Below are 22984 nucleotides of genomic sequence, written 5' to 3' on the forward strand. Positions count from 1 at the left end.
TCATTAAAATAATTAAGATGATCGTACAGAAAAACATAAAAAGTAGTCTTATGTACCTATATATATAATTTATTTATTAGTCTATATGTAGCTCTCATATATATTTTTATATGTACATTTTAAGAATGGGCAAGTATATGACTGATGCTATTAATGTTCAAGAGAATATAAAATACATTAACATTTATTATTATGATTTAATCCCATTGGAAAACATATCTTTCATATGAACTTGCCTGACGACATACTGAATTTTGAAATTGTCTTTTTATAAAATATGATACAATTTTTTTATTATGTTCTTCATTTATGACTTTCATATTCACCTCATTCTCCTCATCATAGTCCCAAAACCTGAAACATCTATGACAATGGGCGAAAACTTGTATTAGAAAGAAAACACCTTTTACTAGTGATGGATTCAAAAGGTACTGGAAAGAAGTACCACGAGGCAGCACAGGAGCAAGGAAAGTAAGTGTTGCTCTTCATCGCTCACCATCACGCATTACTGTATTCTTTCATTCGTATATCCTGACATTTTCGGCCAATACACTTTCTTATCTTTATGATTATTTTGGGTTTATCAGAAATAACTAATCTAACCGGCATCCCTTCCACGGGACTTCTCTTCATGTTCATAGATGCTATACATCACAAAAAGGTACGAACATTGAATGGTAGCTTTGAATCCTCTATAAATATTAAAAGAAAAAAAGAAGTGGTAATTTTACGTAGACTCGAATTTAATTACAACAAATTCAATCGCCTTTCTGACTCTCGTGATTCAATTGTTACTTGCAAAGGATTTTATTCGTTAAAATATCAGAATTATAAGTAGATTTTCGGAACTTACCGAGTACTCGTTCTGAGGCTCGAAACCAGCTCATGAAAATCGAATACTATAAAAACACGATGATATTATATCTTATAATTAGTATTCGAACCCTATAAAGCGAATCCTGGTTATTTAGATTTGATACGAATTTATAAATACATATTGATCTTTGTCCCATCACTACTCAGAACGTGAGAAATCCATGAAAGTCGACGAAAACTGATCTCAAAAAAGAAAACTCTCTTTACTCGATATACAGCAAAATGAAAAGGATGAAGCGGAGAAAAACGAGGTGGTACGAAGCAGTAACGTAAACGCGGACGAGTGACACGTGCCCGAAGAGTCATTATTCCATCAGCATGCCGGTTCGTCGACGAGTAGAGACGGACACGTGTTTACGTGTCATTACGCGCAAGTGCAGGCGGATGACGCGAAACGAAAGTCATAGGTTTGAAGTGGGAAATGGCCACGAAGAAACACGATGTGACGAAAGCGATTAAGCGTTCTTCGCATTGAACGACCGGCCGGTGAAACAAAGATCTCCGTCTATTTACTCGCTGTAAAATTTGTGGACGCTTAACGACACGTAAGTACGTCATCGCCGACATCCCTATACCCGTGAAATTTATCGAAAATTTAAAGTGATCGCAATTAATCGTGCAATGGTTTCATTTAAATGTACGTATTTCATGTACCGCTATGATTCTATTTATGTGTTTTGTGATTGCAAAGGTGTATATTTTGTATATGGATGTATAGCTATGAAATGTATTGATATTGACGTTGAATCATACTATGCGACAAAAGGATAACATATCTCAATAATTTGACGTATGTAGTACGTAGTAAATACATATACATATATATTTTCGGTGCACAGTATATTATCATAAAAAGTAGAGAGAAAGGGACCTATTACGTATTTAGAACACCACGTAAGTTTAATACAAAATAAATAAATATATATATATAATAGATATATAAAATAAAAAATATATAAAATGTATCTAACATATTTAATAATAAATAAACAACGATAATATTCTATGTAGATATAATTAAAATATCTAATTATGACATAATATCAATCTTTGTGAATTATACATTTATATAACAATATATAACTTCACATAAAAATATATACAAGCAGATAGTGAAAATAAGACAATAACAGACATAAAGAATAGGCAGCATAGGTTAAGAAAAAACAGTTCATTGTAACGATGTATCCGCAGTATGTATCTTATTTTAGCCGCAACCATATAACAAATGGAAATTACACTCATCAAGAGTACACTTATCGCAAGTATGCTCATTAATCGTGTATGGTCATGGTCATTATAATTACAGTGTCATAAACTCATCACATTACAGGATCGTGATTACGGTAGTAAAAAGTCATGCAGTTCTGACGTATCTTTCGTTCACGTCTTCATTTTCTTACAATTACTAGTAAGAAATTTATCATTAATTACCATATATTATCATATTAAATGGATACTCAACAGTCACAATCAGACACTTGATATTATCACTTTGACTTACGTTTATACTATTCATCTATAGCGAAAAATACTGCAGATCGAAGTTCAATCGTTTCTAACGGGACACATTTTGATATTATTATAAGCTTTTTATATGGATGCATAGAGAAAATATTAAAATAAAATTCTCTTTTTTTCAATGGAATCACAAATCTTTTATTTTATTACTTGATATAATAGCTTTGTCATTCTTTATAGAAGAAAGATTACCCAATCCCAAACTAATGGTCACCCTTATAGTTCGAGATTAACCCTTTGCACTCGAGGACTTTTTCGGTGGGGCGTAGCAGCTACTCCGGATGATTTAGCGTATACGTGACGCGTGTCTTACAGCTAGCGTAAAATGATTTTATATAGAAATTAACTTACAAAAAAAAATTATATTCTAATAATTTATCTATATTTACATGTTTGGAAATATGATTTTGTAATATTAATTTCTGTATTTTTTATGATAATTTACAAAGCATTCACCAAGATGCATTCTTCAATATAATTGATCTCATTTTTCAACAGTTCAAAATCAAGTTCATCTTCGTTTCAGTTAATTTCACTTCCGAAAGCCACCATTTTTTAAGGGTTTCTAAACTATAATACTTTTACCATGATCGTCGAATCCAAACTAACTTTGCAGACGTTGTCAAAACCATAGTTTCGGAGGCATATGGGATTAAATGTTTTATCTCCATTTTAAAGTCTAAGCACTTTACACATCCTAACAAAGAACATAAAGTACTAAGGAACTAATTTACCAACCAATATTGCAGATGAAATCTAACATAAACAGGGACTGTCGCTTCTCGCTCGCCACTGGAGTTGCAGCATGGAACGCCGTGATGAGTGAGAATCACCTTTCGAGTACAGAGGGTTAATAACTTTTTGATGTATATCAAAGTGTGTACATATATCAAAAAGTTATTAATTTCAAACCATAAGGGTGACCACTAGTTTTGAAAAGTTTTGTCGGAAGTCTTAATTCATGACATATGTATTTTATTAAACTAGCAATGGGTATCGAAATTAACACAATATTAAATTAAAATATCTCTTAAACTAATGATATTTTCTACATAAATGGAATAATGCTTTTGTAAAAAAAGAAAAAAAAAATGATTGCGAGAATGATATAGTAACAAAATACGATTCCATTTATAAATTTCTCACTCTTGCTAAATAATACATACTTTACCCTCTTTGCAATTTCTTTCATGGATCTGATCATAGATACTTATGTTCTCTTATAACACAATCGAAGAAGTAAGAATATTTTAAAACGAAACATATTCATATATCGATAAATCCCTGTTACGTTTATAATTCGCTTGAAATTTGCTTCATTTCCAAAAGGAATATAGTAACAAAACCAAATATAGTAACTAAACATGACTATAGATTTTCAACTAGAAGAAAGGAACCTGTGCTGGACAGCCAGTTACGCAGAGTGCATGCAAGAAGATGTAATCCCGGCACATCTCGCATCTGTCGTAGAGTATCCCCCACCTGAGAGAACTCCCTCCTTTCAGATATCGTTTCTTTCAACATGGTAGAAACAGGTACAGCCGGAAAGCGGGCCGCGCTCGGAAGCTGCTGCATTAACCCATTAGGTCTTGATATCTTATTACATGATCCCCCAAAAATCTGGTACATTTTAAAGCTTTGATCGTCTACATCGTACATCGCCAATTTATTGTACCCTAATTTTTTTTACAATATACATTTTTTCAATCTTTTTCAACAAAAATTCATACGACTTTTTATATCTTCGTAAATAATTTACGAATCTAATGAGACAAAATAGTTTTCCACAAGTATTATGCTATAGGGATTACAAATTTGGAATTCTTATGTATTTCGTACAACTAGTTATTATAGTTATTCATAATATAAGCAATTTTATTGAATTGAAGGATATTATTAATGTTATTTGTAATGTTCATTACTAGTTAATAATTTAATAATCGAGTAATCCAATACAGGTGCAATTCGAAAAGTGATTCTAAATAATTGGCTGATAGTTATTGGAATAGTAGAATGGAAATATTTTTTGTATGCAAATTTTTGTATATAATATTATATAATTACATTATCATACTATTTCTAATCGTTATTTCACTTTTACATATTAATTTTGTTTTAGTTTCTTAACTACTTGTCGATAACAATTTCATTTTAAGATACATGTGGCATTATCTGTTTTATCAAATGCAAATACATAGTGCAAGACCATCAAAAAATTAATTCTTTATTTTCATTTTCTATTCTTAATTGTAATACGTATTTAATAAATTATATATTATTCCATAGTATATTATCTTATATACTCATTTTCGTTTTCATTTTCTTCAATACAAATTCATATCAAGTTCTATCTTTTTGTTTTTGGGATTATATGTATATATGTTTTGTTGCTTCGTAGTTATATATTTACAGAAAATTTTTCTTTTATCATCTATTTTTAAATAGCTTTCTTTTCAACTATGCCATATTAGAATACTCCATTTTGCACACAAAGTATATAAACCGTAAGATGAAAATCAGAAAACTGAGAAAAACAGAATTCTAATTCTGTTGAAATACAAAATATCTATTTAATACATCATCGTTAGTAATCTATAAACGTCAGAATAAAAAATACGAAATATTCAATGGTACGATATTAAAAATATGAATTAATGGAGAAAGAAGAGGAGGAGAGTGGCAGAGGAACTGCCGCTTCGCAACATGACCTCGACGACTCTCGATGTCAATTTCTCGTTACATTACCTCCCCTTTCTAGGCTACGCACACCAAAGGTCACTGTGCTCCATCTGGTTTCTCTTTGAAAGATGAAAGATGAAAGAACCCAGTGCCAGGTTTTGCTGGAATTTCTCCTCGAATCGAAGCTAACCGCCAATTAACCCGACAGGGTTGTGCTAATTGGCAGATTTAATTCGATATCATTTTTGAACTATTGCACTGCGATTGCATACGGTCTCAGCGTTTATTATCGATTATCGATATTATTATTATAGATTTACGTATTTTATTTAATTTTATTTAATCGTATATTTAAATCTAATTATTTTATCTAGCTTTACTTATTTTTAGACTTAAATTTGTTTACTTTTGAATATTTTTTATCATTCCTTATTGTTTTCAATCAGCTGTTAAACAACTCGTTTAAAAAGTTTTTTTACATAATGTCCTTCATGAAACTGGATAAGATGGAGAATGTATGGAAGATACCAATCACTAAAAATCAAAATAATACGAAATATTCAATAGTTCAAGAATTAAAAATAATGATTGTTAATACAGTGGAAAGTCCAAGATTTAATAGAAAAGGTTTTGAATAGTATGGAAAGGAGAATTTTTTATATGGCATTGACTCACCCTTCAATAGCAATACTAATTCACTGTTTGCATAGATGTTGTAATAGTATTGTATATAATATATCTTACATTTAAAAAAAAAGGATAATAGTTTTAACAATGGTAATAATAAGCCAGCTGAGAATGAGATAATTTTATAATATTGGTCAGCAGTGTATCTAAGCATACACAAACCAAATAAATATTCTAAGTTAATTTTTTAAAACAACAACATCGTATGGAAAAAATTGTATTCCCATCTTTGTCTTATTTCTTATGTAGAATCACAATACACAAAGTGAAATTTCTGTCATATTTTATTTGCTTATTTGTCTATTCATGCAGTTCGTATAGTATAATATATTTATATAATTTAGGTATTTTAACAGTTTAAATACTACTATAAAAGGAAACCTTTTTTTTTAGTACTAAAAGTCATGAGTAACACAACAAAATTTTGCCCTTTTATTTCGTTTTACTCAAACGTCCACCATTTCCAAACACTTCCTCTTGGAAACAAAACCGCCTCTGCCTCAGAAAACCTTCCAACAGACATCAAACTATCTAACCATCCGCGAGAAGGGGCAATTTAGGAATTAATTCGATGTGCAATCTCCACGAATAGCACTACTTCCGATAACTCCCGGGCAATTTCTTTTTCCCGCTTTGAAAGGCTAGCAGAAGGTTCCATGATGAAGAAAAGAAGAAGAAGGTTGATGCATTTTGAGAGGAACGAAGAAAGAAAAGAAAGGGATGATGAGAAGATCAGACGAGTCGGTCCTTCTCTTCGTCTCTTTCTCTCTTCGTCTTGGCTCATTTCATCTGCTCGCCATCCTTTGTTCCCACGCCTCTTCTTGGACCGTCTTCTTCTTCTTCCTCTTCTTCTTCTTCTTCTTCTTCTTCTTCTTCTACCTCTCCTTCTTCTTCTTCTACTACTACTACTACTACTACTACTACTACTACTACTACCACTACTACTATTACTACTACTACTACTACTACTACTTCTACCACCGATCTTGCCCGTCGTTCGTTCGTGATTCACCGTTACACACAAAGGGAAACTTAGACGAAGCCTTGGCCAGTTGGAGAAAACGAAGAAAAAAGGAATTATAAAAGGAAGAAAATCACTGTGGTGATTTGGAGGCGAGACGAGAAGGTTGTTGCAGGTTCAGGAGGATGTGAGGTTGTGAAAGTCGCAGGTAAAAATGAGCGAGTTTACTAGGGAAAAAATTTTCTTTCGCGCCTCGTTTCCTTCCTGATTCGTTCGGTGTTAGTGAGGGAACCGGTATGAGAAACCGGACGAACGCGCCGCGGGAAACATCGTGGCGTATGAATATTGGAAAAGTAACGGGACCCAGGAGGCGAAAGCTTGGACGCTTGCGTCTCAACCTCGTCGCGGTCCACGGCTTGACTTTGAAACGATAGTGTTCCTCTTTCAAAAGTTAACCCCTTAAACTACGGAGAACTAAATTCTTTGATGAAAATAATATGGGTAAATATATAATAATAATATAATCGAAAATATGAAATATAGTAAAAAACATATTTTTATAGTCTTCTAATGGCATAACAAATTTCTATCTAGGTTTTGTTTTTCTACTCGTGTTCGTTATATCATGTTTATGTAAATTAACAAAATAATTTTTTAATTAATCTTTTGAAGTCATTAGTCTTAAAACCTTAGGTAGAATAATCTTCTGTAAAGCTTCTGATTATGCATTAGAATTTGAAATCGAAAATTGAGTATGCGTGTGTTCCAGTTCCATTAAAGAAATTACAAAGATAATTTCTTAATGAATTTCTTTTTTTCTTATTGAACAAAGAGAAACTAATTGAAATTTGAAATATAACGTAAAAATGATAGAAATTTGAGACATAATAATTAAAAATATGTCTAACAAAGAAATACTTCAGGAACGAAAATAGGAAAGAAATTAGGAAAGATCCTAAGAAAGATCTTTCCGAAATCTTTCTCGGAATCGATTCAGTCGGGAAAGCAACTGTACAATACGCCAAAAAATACGAAAAGAGATTAGTCAATTATTATCCAAATATCTAAGTAAACGATCTATACGGTCAACCTATCTTAAAAAGATTAATTAGAAAACACCCAACCGACTTAACAAACTGAAAGGATATAAGCTAAAAATTTAGGTAACTATATGCTACTGTCATTAACGCGTCATATATAAATTTGCTAAATATTTTCGAAGTAAATTGCAATCTACGATAAAGAGCTTTAAAAAATTACAAAATAGAGGAAGATAGAAATAAAAATTTGAATGGTTATGTAAAAGTAAGAACAGAATGGAAGTGAAGGAAAATGGCTACAGAAAATTCAATAAAACTGCAATGTCCTGACGTGATCTATCGTCGTGTAGAAAAAGATCAGACACACGGCGGAAGCTAGTGGGGAAAGGGTCGAAGATGGAACGATGAATAAAATGTGTTCGCGGATTTAGAGGCAAATTTAGTGCCTCAAAGTGGGTTATGAATAAAAAGGGAAATTTATTGTAATGTAAATATAAAAGAAGAATACTATTGAAATGAACTTACTATAAAAAATATTTTATATGAATAATGTTTTAATTTAATCAAAGATTAATGTAAATTAATTGCCAAATATGATAGTGAGATACAATATTCAGTTAATGAATCATTATGAAATATGTACCTACACGCCACATATTATTTTATATGTTTTATTCAGAAATCATAAAGATTTATTGACAAAGCATATTTACGTGATTGTTATAAAGAATGGATCTTTTGAAACATTTATCACATATCTGAATAAAGTAATAAAAAAACTCATCTAGAAAGTCAAGAAACAATAGCATTGTCGCAATCCTCACGTTGCACATGGTTAGTAAATTTAATAACACTTATTTGAAACGTCGTCTCTTGTTCCGAATTTTGAATTCCCAAGGTAAAATCAAATGGAATTGCCGAAACTTACAAGTAACAGTTAGTAAAAGAATTATAAATAGGATTGATACAAAAATAATCGATAATATTTCGTGCATATTGTGATAGAAGTAACATTAGATAGAACATAAAAATACAATTGCGTACAATTATTGTTACGACTCAAATTTTTCTTTAATACCGATAAACCCTCATTTTATTCGATCTGTAATACTAAAATACTGTAAAAACTATAAAATTTAATCTAGCAGAAAACCTCAAAACAATAGCCAAATACTCTGAGTCAAAATCTTAACAATTTTGTACTAGTTGAATGAAAAAGTTGCCAAAAAGAATTAAAAAATGATTTAAAAAATTCTAATTATACATCAACAAAATACGATAAAATTTTAATTTTTTCTAAATTACACATACAAATCTAACACTAGTTATAAAATGACCGAATACGTTATAATTAGTTTGAATATTTAATATGCATCTTTCTAATCACGAATGGGTTTAAACACCAGGCAATATTTGTCCAATAACTTTTTTCCAGGCATCAACTTTAACTTTGCATTGGTATCGTTAGGTCATAAGTAAGGTAAGCTTCTAATGTTTGGGCAATTAAAATTACGATTCATTTCTAAAATTAATATGTATACCGCATTTATATTTTACGATTAAATAATATAATTTCAAATCTGATTTAGATTGGTTTCTTGTAATCTAACGATAGAGTTTGAAAGTTAAGAAAGGTTAAAATACATTGCCCCTAAAGATATCTGAAATCGTCTCACACCCAAGTCTCCATCCTCACCCTCGTCGGCTTCGCAAAGCCTTTTGACTCTCCATTCGAGGTCACATCCAGAGACAAAAGCGAGGTATCTGAACGCGAGCACCACGAAAAAGCGTTTTTCGGCGGAACGCGGCGACCGTAAGGTATGAGTAGATTTCGAGCCGAAAGCCAGAGCCGAAATAAAGCAAAGAAGGAACACGGTGGATAAATTGACCGGTAGCCATTCTACCAATGGAGGGAGAGAAAGAGGGTGACCAGGGGTCAGAAAAGACCGACCAACCATGCCCGATTCTCTGGATCTCTCTCTAGCTCGCCGAAGGGAAGATAAAGGAGGGGTGGCAAAGAGGATGGGTGATGAGTGCATTCGGCGAAAGGAGGAGAGAAGGTTCCGTGAGAGTACGCGAACGATAATTCGGAGCCGCGCGGCCGACTCAAAGGACCCGCGGGACGATATATCAATGCCCTGCTTGCAGAACAATTCGAACTATCCGCGATACACAAAGAAAAATACCAAATCGAATGCCTGGAATAGCGGTGAGCGGCTTCTTCCATCGCTTTTCTCTCTTGCACCCTCTGTTGGCTCCATCTTTCTCTCTCTTTTTAACATGAAGCCTTCCTGAGGAGAAAGGAGGTATGGGTAGGTGTGTTCTGTCTTCGTCTTTCTATTGATAGTCTCTGCTTTGTGCAGGTATGTATTTGTGTGTACGTGTGTGTGCGTGTAGGTGTATGGAGAACGTTTTCCTCGAGTTGAGACACGTTGGACTGCCCGATGCCAATGGACTAGCTTCGAGGACTACTATGTTCGGGGACTTTAGGGGTATTTGGCAATATGTATAATGCAGAAGTTTAGGCAGTAAGTGTGTGAGATGGGAAGATGGCAGTTGTTAAGGCATAAAATAGAGAGTCGAATTTTTGAGTTTTTGGATTGTGGGAAAGAATGGGATGTAGGTTTCTATCTAGCGAAGATGGTGATTTTTAGTGTTGTAGGTATAGTGCGGATTTTTATGCATTTATATAAAATTTAAAGATGCAAAAATTGCACAGAATGCATATAATATATAAAAATATCTAAAATAACTCAAATACAGTACTCGTTATAATTCTTAATAGATAACAGAAACATCTATTTAAGGTCTATTGTCATAATTGTCTCCATAAAAATATAAACTGCATAAAAATCCGTAGTCTAGTTATCGGACTTAACTCTTTAAATACTGTTTTTATGTACTTAAACAGATAAATGCTTATATTTAAACGGTTGATATTAAGATTTTAATTAAGTTTGGAATGTAGGAATCGCTTATTGACGACTCCATTTTGATTAGTTTATTATAGGGATAGTTATAATTTCGTATTTATACTGTACTTTGTCCTACAAAAGAAGTAATTGTATTTGTTTACGGACGTATGTATTCATGCGTGGAAGTTCACTGAATGTTTCAAAATGAAGTCCACTCGTATTTTGCTCCTTCATTTTTTACGTTTTGAGAGAATGATTTACGACAATATATCCGTAGCGCTCAAAGGATTAAAGTCAGACAACTGAGTGAGAATTACGTATAAAATTTGTGTATCTTAAATGCAAGAGATTGAAATTGCTTTTTCGAAAAGTTTTTCAATGGTAAACTTGTGCATATACTTCTGTTCAAAAGAATCAGGACATTAGCTTACTTTTCATAAAAAAAGTAATATTTTATAATCAAAAAATTACAGATATAGTGTATTAGAATAATTTTATTTCTTAGGAAAGAGAAGAAATTGAACGTTATTATATGATTAGCAGCAAAATGCATTTCGGGCAAAAATATATCTGAAGAGATAATACATATTTACAAACAAAAAGCTATTACAAAATTTATATAATAATATAATTAAAATATATTAGAAGATTTATACTATCGTATATAAAAAATAATTTTAATCGTAATATTATCTAATCTACGCCGTGTCATTTACATGCTCGTCACTGTATTAAAATTGCCCTGTATATTGACACATTCTAATAAAAAAAAAAGGAACGTAACATTACTGATTCACTTTATTGACATACAGAATAACATTTAACATCACAGTCGAAGAATTATCGACATTTACACCCTCCACTAACATAAGCCAAATATTCTAAATCATTTACTCAATCTCAAACTAAACACCGACTCGCCTCCTATTTAACCTTCAAGAGTCCCAATTGAACCCTTCAAACAACCTCCATCGACTCCTTGCCACCCTCCATAAACAAGCAATTACTTCTCTTCGCACTGTCCTAAGTACCTCATACTTCATTCAAACATCCTTTATAGTCCATATTTATGCCTTTCCTTATCCAATCATCTCCTGTATTACCACTCATCGATCATTGGTTCATTGCGAGAAAACGAGATATTTGCCACAAAATAAAATGAAGGTTTACTTCTTTTGTTTTTTGTCAGAATTTTATATTATTATATTATTATGCACTTACGTTTTACTTTTAATGAGAATTTTATACTATCACATTATTATGCATCTATTATTTTACATTATCGTATAAGACATATTAGCATTTGATGCACGGCAAACGTTCGGCTATAGATGAAAACGATGTACCACAATAATCATAAAATTAGGAAAAAACTAAAATCATAAGATTGGTAAAGAACTAAAATTTATACGTTCTGAATGCAGAAATATAATTGGAGACGTTTTTAAAGACATTAGTCCGTTTGCTAACTCGAAACTATTCCTTCCTGTCTCCTTCAAATGTATTGTATGTATCTAACGTTTAATAATTACGAGTTAATTTTCACTAGCAATAGTAAATATATATTATAATAGCTAATAGTCAATAAATAATACTAAAAATATAATGTAAAATATTTTACATTTTAAATTTTCATTACAATTATTAACTGAAGTATTTGTGGTTCTTCAGGTTTCGATCGTACATTTAATAGTGCTTGCATTATGTTCGGATATTTCGTGATCATTGCAATTCACTTCTCGATGTCAGACTTGAACATGTCGATCCTCCGGAGAAATAAACCGCAATGTCCGCGAAACATTAGAATAAAGCGCAAAGCACTATTAAAAGCACGATCAAAATGCAAACAACTACAAATATTCATATATCATCAATATAGATTTATTACAAATATTATTTAAGATCAAATTTAAATTTAATAATAATCATATACTCTTTGTATTGGTATTACAGATGCTCTTGCTTGAAACTATAATTTGCAAATAATTGTTCCAGTCCAAAATTTAAGTTGCCTCTATAGAACACGTCTATATCAACAGATGTTCTTAGACTTTCGATTTATAATACACGATGCAACAGCGGCTGCAAAAAGTATTTGCACATTGTGTTTATAATGGAATTATATACTTAATTAATTAATCCGGGTATATTAAATTTCGTATCATTTGATAGTAGGTACTTCTATATAACTACAAAAATTTGTTACTATGAAAATGAAATAGGGAACCTGATAATAGAACGCTTTATTGGAAAATGAGGATATGTGCAAAAATACGTTTTGTAAGCACTATATATCGTTTTCAGCTGCTATATAAACGCAATAAACGCAGAAAGGACAAATCCAGCAGGCAGATCCACTATCTGGCGCAGAACAGAACTATACGTCAATCGAGTGATGGAGCAGCGGTTTGGTTATAATTGGATCAGTTTAGTTAGGTATTGCAAATATTGGCAGCCAGGGAAGCTGGCGACCCAGTGATGAAACCTAATTGGGTAAGTCGGCCTGGCTTGGCGCCAAACGAACCGGCCCAGCTTCGAATTCTAGATAGCCCTGTCGATGATGCCTTCCCATCTCTAACCTCTCTCTCCACTCTTCATCCTTGCTTTCTGTGTATTTCATGATGCCGCCTCATCCGTCGTCGCGACGCACGGAAATTGACACGTAAATACAACAGTGTTGGTGTACGTGAAAATGAAAATGGAGGTTGGGGAATTCGTTCGAGCGACTGGTTTAATTGGACTGCAATGTTGCGATGGGACGCGACTACGCGACGTCCAAATTGCATTGGAAGAGAAACGGACCGGCCACGGACCACGAGAGGGGAATGATGATGAGAGATACCAGAGAAGGGGATAATTAGAATTACCTAAACAAGGGAACAGTGAAGAAGAAGCAACCATAAAATACATATTTGCGAAACATACAAACGAATACACCTAAGAGTATGACGTAAATCAATGTAAATACAAATTTGGCAGAAATTTAACACACACTTCTAATAAATTTCGATTTTGATTGAATACTTTAACACAAAATATTTAGAAGATTTTTTATATTTCATTGAAATCAAATAGTATTTAGAACGATTAAAATGCAGATATAGAATCTTAAATAATTGTAAGAAGAATTCTAAAATCCCATCTAAAAAAATACTCCCATCGTTGCACGTAACGACCCATGCTTTTGTAATATTTTCTTTCTTTGTAAGTTTTTTCCAAAATTAATCATGACAAATAAGTAATGTGAGGCTTTAATAAAATCAGATTTTACCACTGTTTGCATAATCGTAGGTTGAAAGAGGATATATTCCAATATACAAAATATATAAAAACAAATGGAAGATGTGCTATTCACATAGATATGTAAATTAATTCCGAAAATACATTTGTTATTTTCCTAGGACATTCTATACTATTTTATTCATTACCCCTAAGTACATATAATTGACTTCTTTATTCCTATATAACAATATCTTTATTATCTATATATTACCTTTCAATGATATACGTAATAATAAAAGGAAGTATCCAACTATAACAAAAAATTATTCAATGTATAAATTTAATATCTCCTATGTTGAATATACTTCGAAATATTACGCGTCATCATTGACCAGTTTTAATTTTCCAAGTATAAAATTCCGTTAGAAAATAATATTTCATCTATTATTTGAATACATCGTAGGTTTTCTAGAGGAATGACGCAATTAAGGAAAGTAATTTTTTCAAAAAATCAATTTGAAATAGAAAATTCCAAGTAGAAAATTATTTATTACTCAACCTTCAAACAATAAAAATATTTTTCTTTTTATATAATTCCATTAATATACTTTGAATTGAGAGAAAAATATTGTTTATGTATATTACTTACTACTTAGAAAAAAAGTTAAACAGTTTTTGTGAATTGCGATATTCTTTCTGTTGAATAATATAATTTTATTAGATAATTATCTGTATTAAATATTGTTTGAATATTGTTTACTATATAATATTACATATTACAATATATACTGTATGTATATAATATAAATATGATAAATATTACAATAATATAGTAAACAATAAACAATACTACAGTATTACAAAATGTAAATATAAAATACATATATTATATATTACATATATAAACAATACTTGGAACGTTATATATTGTAATATTATTTATTGAATATTGTACTGAATATTATATTCTACTAAATATTTCACTTTTAGTCAATTTTTGTAAGTATCTCAAAACTGACCATCTTTGAGACGTCTCGCTCTTCTGGAGAATCGACGACTTTTTATATTTTTATATATTGCGTATATTTCCATATAAAATTCCTATATGCCATATACCAACACTAAGAATTACATTCCACTTCATATACATATTCTATTCTTAGTAAATGTGCCATGCTTCTACCGAATTTAATTTTCTATATTTTTATATTTTCTGTACGTTCTATATTTACCATATATTGCATATTTTTATATATTGTACGTTCTTCACGTCCTATACGAATAATAAAGAATTATATAACTCTAAATACATATATTTCGTTTTTTGTAAATGACCCTACATAGCACTGAAGAGGAATCTGTAGCCTTGGACGTTCTTCCTGTCCGCGAGGAACGCGATACTTTGAAAAGAAATTTCGGTACGGGGTGAACGAACCGTAGAAAAGCGACGTGCTCGCCGCTCGGGATGCAGCGTGCATTGTAAACGAGCCGGGCGACAAGTGTGCACTTGATAGTGTTGACCTTTCAATGACGCTAAGCTACTTCTCATCGTTGCCGTTACCATCTCCTCTTTCTCCCTGTATTCTCTTCTCACGCTCCACCTAGACTCTAGACAATCCACGGCTAATTTTCAAGAAATCGTTAAACATACCTCACTCCGCCAATCCTCTCCTTTAGTATCACAATTCTAATACTAGACTTTAACTAAAAACTATCGCCTTAATCAATACGATTAATACAAATAAGTTCTTAGGAAAATTTTCTAGCTTCTCAATTTTTTTCGCAGGTAAAAACAAAAATTGCTTTTAAAAAACCTCGCTTCTAAAATTTTTCATAATTTTCGCAGTGTTACGTAACTTTTTAACTTTTCAAATTGTTTAATATCACAGACATATTTCCAAGTTTTCAGTAATTTACGACATTTTTTGTACAGCTCTGCAATTTTTGTAACCTTTGAAGTTTTTTAGCAACGTTTGACATTTTTAATCATTTTCAAAGCTTTATGTAATTATCTATCTAATTTCCCAATATTTTCATAATTTTCACTTTTGAATTTTTTCATACTTCTCAAAATTTAGTATTACTTTCGTATCTTACAAAAGATTTATCTTGTTCTAGAAATTCTTTTTCTGTAAATCTTGACAATTTTGGTAACTTTAGTAAATATGAACATAAAAATCAGCAATTCTTGACAATCCTAATATCATAACAGAAGTTATATAATAACGAAAAGTCGAATGAGATCAAATCAAGAGGACAGACCGGAATAAACGTTTAATTTGGAGTTAAATTGCTACAAACATGATATGATATGAAAACAGGCACGGGAGACTGATCGTGATTGACGACTATCAAGCAAATGAAACTATTCGCTGGTTCCACAGAATACTGAGAGCAAGCGGATGAGAAACGTAAACGGGCGTCGGAGGTCGTGGCAAGTTCGAGGTTAATCGTTCGTTTGGCATGGTCTGCCTCTTGGACTGCCCACGTTATATAACATTAAATGAATGAGAAAAAATAATATTAACGTAAATGTCAAATATATATCTACTAACTGTACCCATTAAAGACATTAAAGCATACCCATTTGCATATTTTTTACTAGACAAGGACGAATTTTAGATTTTTTAGTACGATATATATATATATATATATGTATGCATGTGTAACTATATGTACAATTATAAATAGTATGCTGAATTTTGTGCATTTTTATAGTTTCGTAAACATAACTAAAGGAATAGAGTTTAAATAGAAACTTGCTTTATTTGCCAAATATTATAATATATATACGCGTTATGTACAATTTTGCATGTTCAAATTTCTCGTAATATATATGTATTGTATATATATTGTATATATATTGTGTATATATATATATACATATATATATATATATATACACACTAGTATTACATATACCATTACATAATATATATGATTATATATTATGGGATAATTAATATAACAAGCAATTATTATTTGTGATTTATCTTTGTCACAGGTTCTCAAACCTTTATGAAATGATCATTTTTGGATTGTTCACCCGGCAATTTTCGATAAATAAAATTCTCCTAATGAACAACTACTCATATTTTATTCTCTTCTTATATTATATTATACTCTTATATTTTGCGATCTACTCTTTGGGAATTTATAATCTATGGAATAATAGCGATTAATTAGACTACGAATTTTTCTACATCTATAGGAAATTTGGATCTGTAACGTCCTATAAAATGCACGTATGCGAAAATATATAAAATATTTAGATTATAGCATTTATTATAATATTCTAGATGAAACAATTCTCTAGATCCTATTTTTTAATTATATTCATAAAAACATGAATTTGCATAAATATGGGCAGTTTAATTGTTCTGATAAATTAAAAAGTTATAATTTCAAAATTTTAAATATGCAATTTTGTTCGAAATTTTCATATGAAAATAAAATATTCTTATTTACATGCTTCCCACAGCCAACAACAATTTCAGTAAACAATTTAAAACAATCCATTAATCCCACAAGAAGGTGATAATTATCGCGTTTTGTTATTAATTTCTCATTAATTCGCACATTTTCGTAGTGGCTACGTACAGTTACTGCAAATCGAGCAAAGTGTCCGGATACTTATAAGCGGTAGTGTAAAATGAGTGACGAAAGGAGAAAGGAGAGAAGGCGGAGGATGCTCGATGCTCGCGCGTACGCTCGCACACGCGATCATAGGTGCGTTGTATACATATGTATAGACTGGCTATACAATCTGACGGTGGATCACGTGAGCGGAGGGCCCAACGGCTGCCACGGCCCCAATGAATAATTCATGTCGAGCCATGAAGTCACGGGGACCCATGATCGTCTTCGTAACGCACGCAGCGCTGCTACGCTTGCTGCTTCTCTCTCCACGAGAATCGTTGCCTGGCTTTTACGCGGCTATTACTTGCCTTCGTTGCTGTCTATCCTTGCCGAAACTAGATTCAAGGATAACAGAAGCTTCCACGTTGATTGATATTTGGAATATTTTTCGTGTATAACGCTTTTAGGATGTTAATTGTGAGATTGGAGAAATTTATTGATTTGTTTTGAGAAATTTGGGAGCTGTTAGTTTTGAGTATTAAAGGAACAGATAAAATTGTGCAGAACAGATTTCGAGATTTAATTGTGAAGAATAAATCCAAGGATAAATTTAGAATACATTAATATAAAAATAGAAGTATTGCCACATTTAGCATTAAAGCTACTAATTAGCGTAATAAAGAATAGAACTTATACCAAGGAAGTCAAAGTACAAGGAAAATTATTTTAAACTACAAGAGAAATACAAAATCTTTCTACATGTTTTGCAAAAATATCATTCAAATTCCTAAAATTACATTGTTGTAAGTCAATAAAATTTCTATGAAAATTATGAATTGAGTTTTAAATGTTATATTTTGTATACGTTTGTATCAAATTATATATCCAAAGCATCGTGCTTTGCAAAACGTGACAATATTTAACCTCAAAATTATTTTAATTTCAATTACTTCTTGATAATGCTAATGCGTATAATGCAATTAGCAACTATCTGGAAAATTTTGTCAATAAACATTTACTGAAATCGTAAATTATTTCAAACTAATTACATAAGAGCATATATTTTTTAAATAATGATTATTCAAACGTTTTATTCAAATAATGTTCTAGTCTGCAGTATACTGTTTATTTTATACGAAATTCGTAGAGAAAGATAATACGATAATGTTTGTAATCGACTTAGTTGACTAAGTATGCCATCTACAATACATACTTCCAAAACATGTGAAAGAAATCTACGAATCGTTGAACATTTATATTCATGGATAATGCACTATTCTTTATCTTGCATCCACTTCTATTGTATTCGTTGTTAGATTTACGATGGTATATAGTTTACCTCGCCCTTGGATCTTAATTATAACTGAAAGTACAGTTATCTTCTTGTTTTATTCACTCGTTTATTGCTGTATCTAACTTAATTTCATGCAGCATAAACTTACCATTTTTCAATCTGACTGATTTCGAGTTCGTAACTAATATTAACAGGATTATATATACTTTTTTCATTATAAACTGATTAAAGAATGTTATAAAACTTGTGAAGGAAGTGGAAAGTTCGTATCATTGACTTTCATTAATAGCATTAATAAAAAGTAGCAGTTTATAATTGAATTCTATTATAATGAAGACGCAAAAATCTTTGTGAATGAAGCTTCCAATGACTCTTTTTAAAAGCCTTTAGAAATGTATGCCTAATAAAAATATAATAATAGTAACAAATAAAACAATAATATAACTCTTCAGACTATAGCATCATACAACAACATATTTATGTCCTTATATACAAAGCAACAATAAAACAAGTTTCAGTCTTTGGTAGAGGACGTACCAACTTTATAACAATGCTTTGTAGTGTTTTACTTTTCATTCATTTTAATAAAAATCGTTTTACAGGAGATGCGGGGAATTTTGTAAGTGACTATATATGAACTAAATACTACTATTCAGTTATAATAATTTAACTCAATTTCAATCTTTCATTTACGAATATATTTATCAGAAACAATTCCAACTTCAACGAATTCGAGAGACTGGACAGATAGCATGTAGGTAGATACAAAATATAGAACAACATTTTCTCGTCCAATACTTAATAAATTTTCAAACTAGATATCCTTGAAGATAAAGCGACATATAAAAAAATGTTATTCTACATATTCTTATTTGTTTGTAAGCCATTATATCATATCCACTTGTATATACATGCTATTTGGCCAAACCCTGCGTAGAAGCAATCATACTACTGCAATAAATAGCGTCGAATACAATTTGGAACAGGTATCAGAGCATAAAGCGAATTAAGGCATTGAGAGCAATATTGCTTCACTCATTCGTAATTTTAAAAATATTGCTAGTCATAACATTAAAATATTGGCTTCGATTTGAATTTTATAAATGAAACTATATGTATACATGTTGGTACCTTTTTTGTATTATACGGGGCATTATGACGAATTCAAAGAGCATATTAAAAATATATAGTAAATGTATGGTACTTTTGTTTATATAATACCACGTTTTTAGTAATGAAAAGCAACATTCTATGTATTTACATTGTTCGAAAGTTAATCGTTAGATTAAATTGGAAAGATGCATACTGTAATACATATTTCCATGATTATAAACTCAATATTGTCATATCGAGGTGTTGCGAGATTAACGACAGTTAAATACTACTATAACAAGTTCTCACAATTTTCTACATATTCAACAGTGATGTTAATATTAATTGATACTTGGCATGAAATCCTTCATCTCTATCTATATAAATGTAATAGATGTATATAGCGTAAATAAGTCGGCCTTACTGTTTTTCACTTTTTTTTTCGCGACTTTAGTTTCTCCAAAAATCATCAAGCACCGTGGCAGTGAACACTATAAAGAAGATCAGCTTCAGACATCGAATTCTCGAGAAGCGAAATAATTTCGATCCAAGTGTATCGTGCTTTGCTTACACGAGAATAATTCTTTGGAAGACGCGAATAGAGAAGAGAGAGGCGATGAGGAGAGAAACAGTGCGTCAGCTCCCGCCAGAAATAACATGGATATACTTAGACGGCCCTCCGTGCAAGATCCAACCAAACCACGCTTCTCCGAGGCCAATTCGAGTCCTAATGAAAACTACTCGCGTCGACTCTCTTCAGGATGAGGGGCCGTGAACGTCCAGACCCCTCATTCTACCTGATCGTTATCCGTTTCGCCGTGGATCGAAACAACATTTCAATGACTCGATTCCAAATTGCGACTTCCACGTACTGATGGTGATTGAAAGTTAGAAATTGTCGGTTTTAACAATTTAGCACTACATATTATGTACAAAATGGCGAACAATTCAGAATAAATATCCGCAATTTACTAATCTACCATAGAAATAATGTTTAAGGAATTCCATATTATACCGCAAAATTTTATTGCAAACGGTAAATTTAATAAATTTTAGTATTTATACAAATTATATTGCATTATTTACTAATTTTACTGTCCTATAAACATAATATTTAATAAATTCTATTGGAAATTAATCACAACATAATCATTGTAATTGAGCAGTTCTATAAAAGTAATTGTACCATAATAAAAACATCGGAAGTTTGACAATTCTTATGAATATAAAACATATTCTTTTTGTGTTAATGTTTGTTTTGTGTTAAGTTTTATCCGAGTCACAATCTCTTTTTACACATGTAAAAAATTAAAAAACTTTAATAAACCTACAACATAAAATTATTGTATATTTTATCATTCATTTTATAGTATTACAGTATCACATACAGTTAACTTATTCAACTTTCAATTAATAACAAATCCTACATATAACTTTAGTAATTACTATTTATTTTCACAAATTACGTACCTATTAAAAAAGTAAGAACGTCGATAAAGAAACTGCGTAAAATATAAATTTTTATTAATTACCGTTTAAAAGAACAGGACGTGAATAAGAGGTAGATAACATGAATGATAGGAAGATTTCAATAACGATAAATTTGCAATTTCTGTAACACGGTGTAAATGCACAGGCGTATATGCTCTCAGAAATAAATCTACCTTAGTGTAAAAATAAAACTAGAACGAAAAGGTTTCACATATAAGTCACTAAGAGGCCGATGTTATGATAAACCGCTTGCAAGCTAAAGAAACCGCCGCGCCGTGCGGTTGCAAGGAAGGACCCAGTACTAATAAAGAAAAGTACCGTTCCGTGGATTTTTAATGAATACCATTGCCTTAATAATGGCTTATATTGTTACTTATTGGATAAAGTCAACTTAAATATATCGGTGCAATTTATTCAAATTCTTTTAACACTAGAACAGATAATAGTTTCTATTATGTTTGTATAAATATATTGTATATAAATAATTATAATCAAGATGAAAATAAAATGGGAATATATAATTATATATCTCAATAAATATAATCTAAAAACTAAACATAGTAAATGTAAAAGTCGACATTAAATTTTGTTAAAAGTATCTCCATATATATGTCTTTAGTACGTAATTTCAAAAGAAAAGAATCTCAAACACATCATTTTACATTCTTCTATTAAATGTTCTTTTCTTATCTTTGTGAATATGCACTCCGAATATTTAGGTAAACAAAAGAATTAATTTTGAAACAATAGAAAATCCTTTTTATAATGTATCGAATTAATCTAATACAGTGGCCTCATAACCAGAAACTTCTGTAAGCGCAGTATTAAAACTTAATACATATCTCAATACCTTTTCAATACCGCAATAACAGACAATATTTAAAATTATAAAATAAAATTACAAACATATTAAAGCTTCTACTATTATGACTAATTCTTTAAATTCTATATCATTCTATTAGACAAAAATCGAATTTCAATTTAAAATTTAATTTCTCGTCTACTGTTATCTGCTGTTAAGCATGCGATTACAATTTTAAAAAATTATAAAACCTCCAAGATGAGTAGTAAAATTTTTGCTATCTTTCTTTGGCCTGCATTCCGACAGTTCGACAAAGAAGCTCCGGAATATATCTGTCTGGTAATGAGTCTGGTAATCAGGCACCGGAATATACAGTATCGTTTTCACGTATTATTATTATCGGCTAGATTAGATTAACGAACCGGTCATTAACTACGTTTGTATCGCGTTGAGAAGTCTCATTGGTATTTTCTCTTCGTCAACTTGTTACTCCCTCCTTTCTTTCTCGCCCTCCCTTTCTGCATCCTGTTGGCCCGATGCTTGATTTGTCATAATCACTCTGTCATCGTTCATGGAATTCCCCAAGCAAAAATTACTTGTTCCTTTGATTACTTTACGTATTATGAAAAATTTAAATACAGTTCTATTGGTTATATTACTATTTTATTAATCTTTTCTTTAGAGAAATTGAACATTTTCTATTATCAGATACTAGAGTTAGAATTTCTGTATTACTGTATTGTTGCAGAAACTAAGATTCTTTCTTAAGATTCAAAACTGTTTTTTATTTACAGGAAATTAGATTTGCTTTTAATTCTGTACAAT

The 22984-nt window shown here is 31.1% G+C and overlaps 1 protein-coding gene and 1 long non-coding RNA gene across 10 annotated transcripts in view; one reads left to right on the forward strand and one right to left on the reverse strand.

The window, feature by feature from the left end:
• The window catches only part of LOC122567085 (protein scalloped), a 325787-nt gene that overhangs the window by 266936 nt on the left and 35867 nt on the right, over positions 1-22984 (reverse strand). The gene's annotated exons all lie outside the window — the stretch shown is intronic.
• On the forward strand, positions 1407-14082 carry LOC122567086. The gene is made up of 3 exons (XR_006316696.1): positions 1407-1421; positions 12984-13172; positions 13355-14082. It is a non-coding gene; the product is annotated as an uncharacterized LOC122567086 (long non-coding RNA).

Source organism: Bombus pyrosoma, linkage group LG4, assembly GCF_014825855.1.
Source record: "Bombus pyrosoma isolate SC7728 linkage group LG4, ASM1482585v1, whole genome shotgun sequence".
NCBI lineage: Eukaryota > Metazoa > Arthropoda > Insecta > Hymenoptera > Apidae > Bombus > Bombus pyrosoma.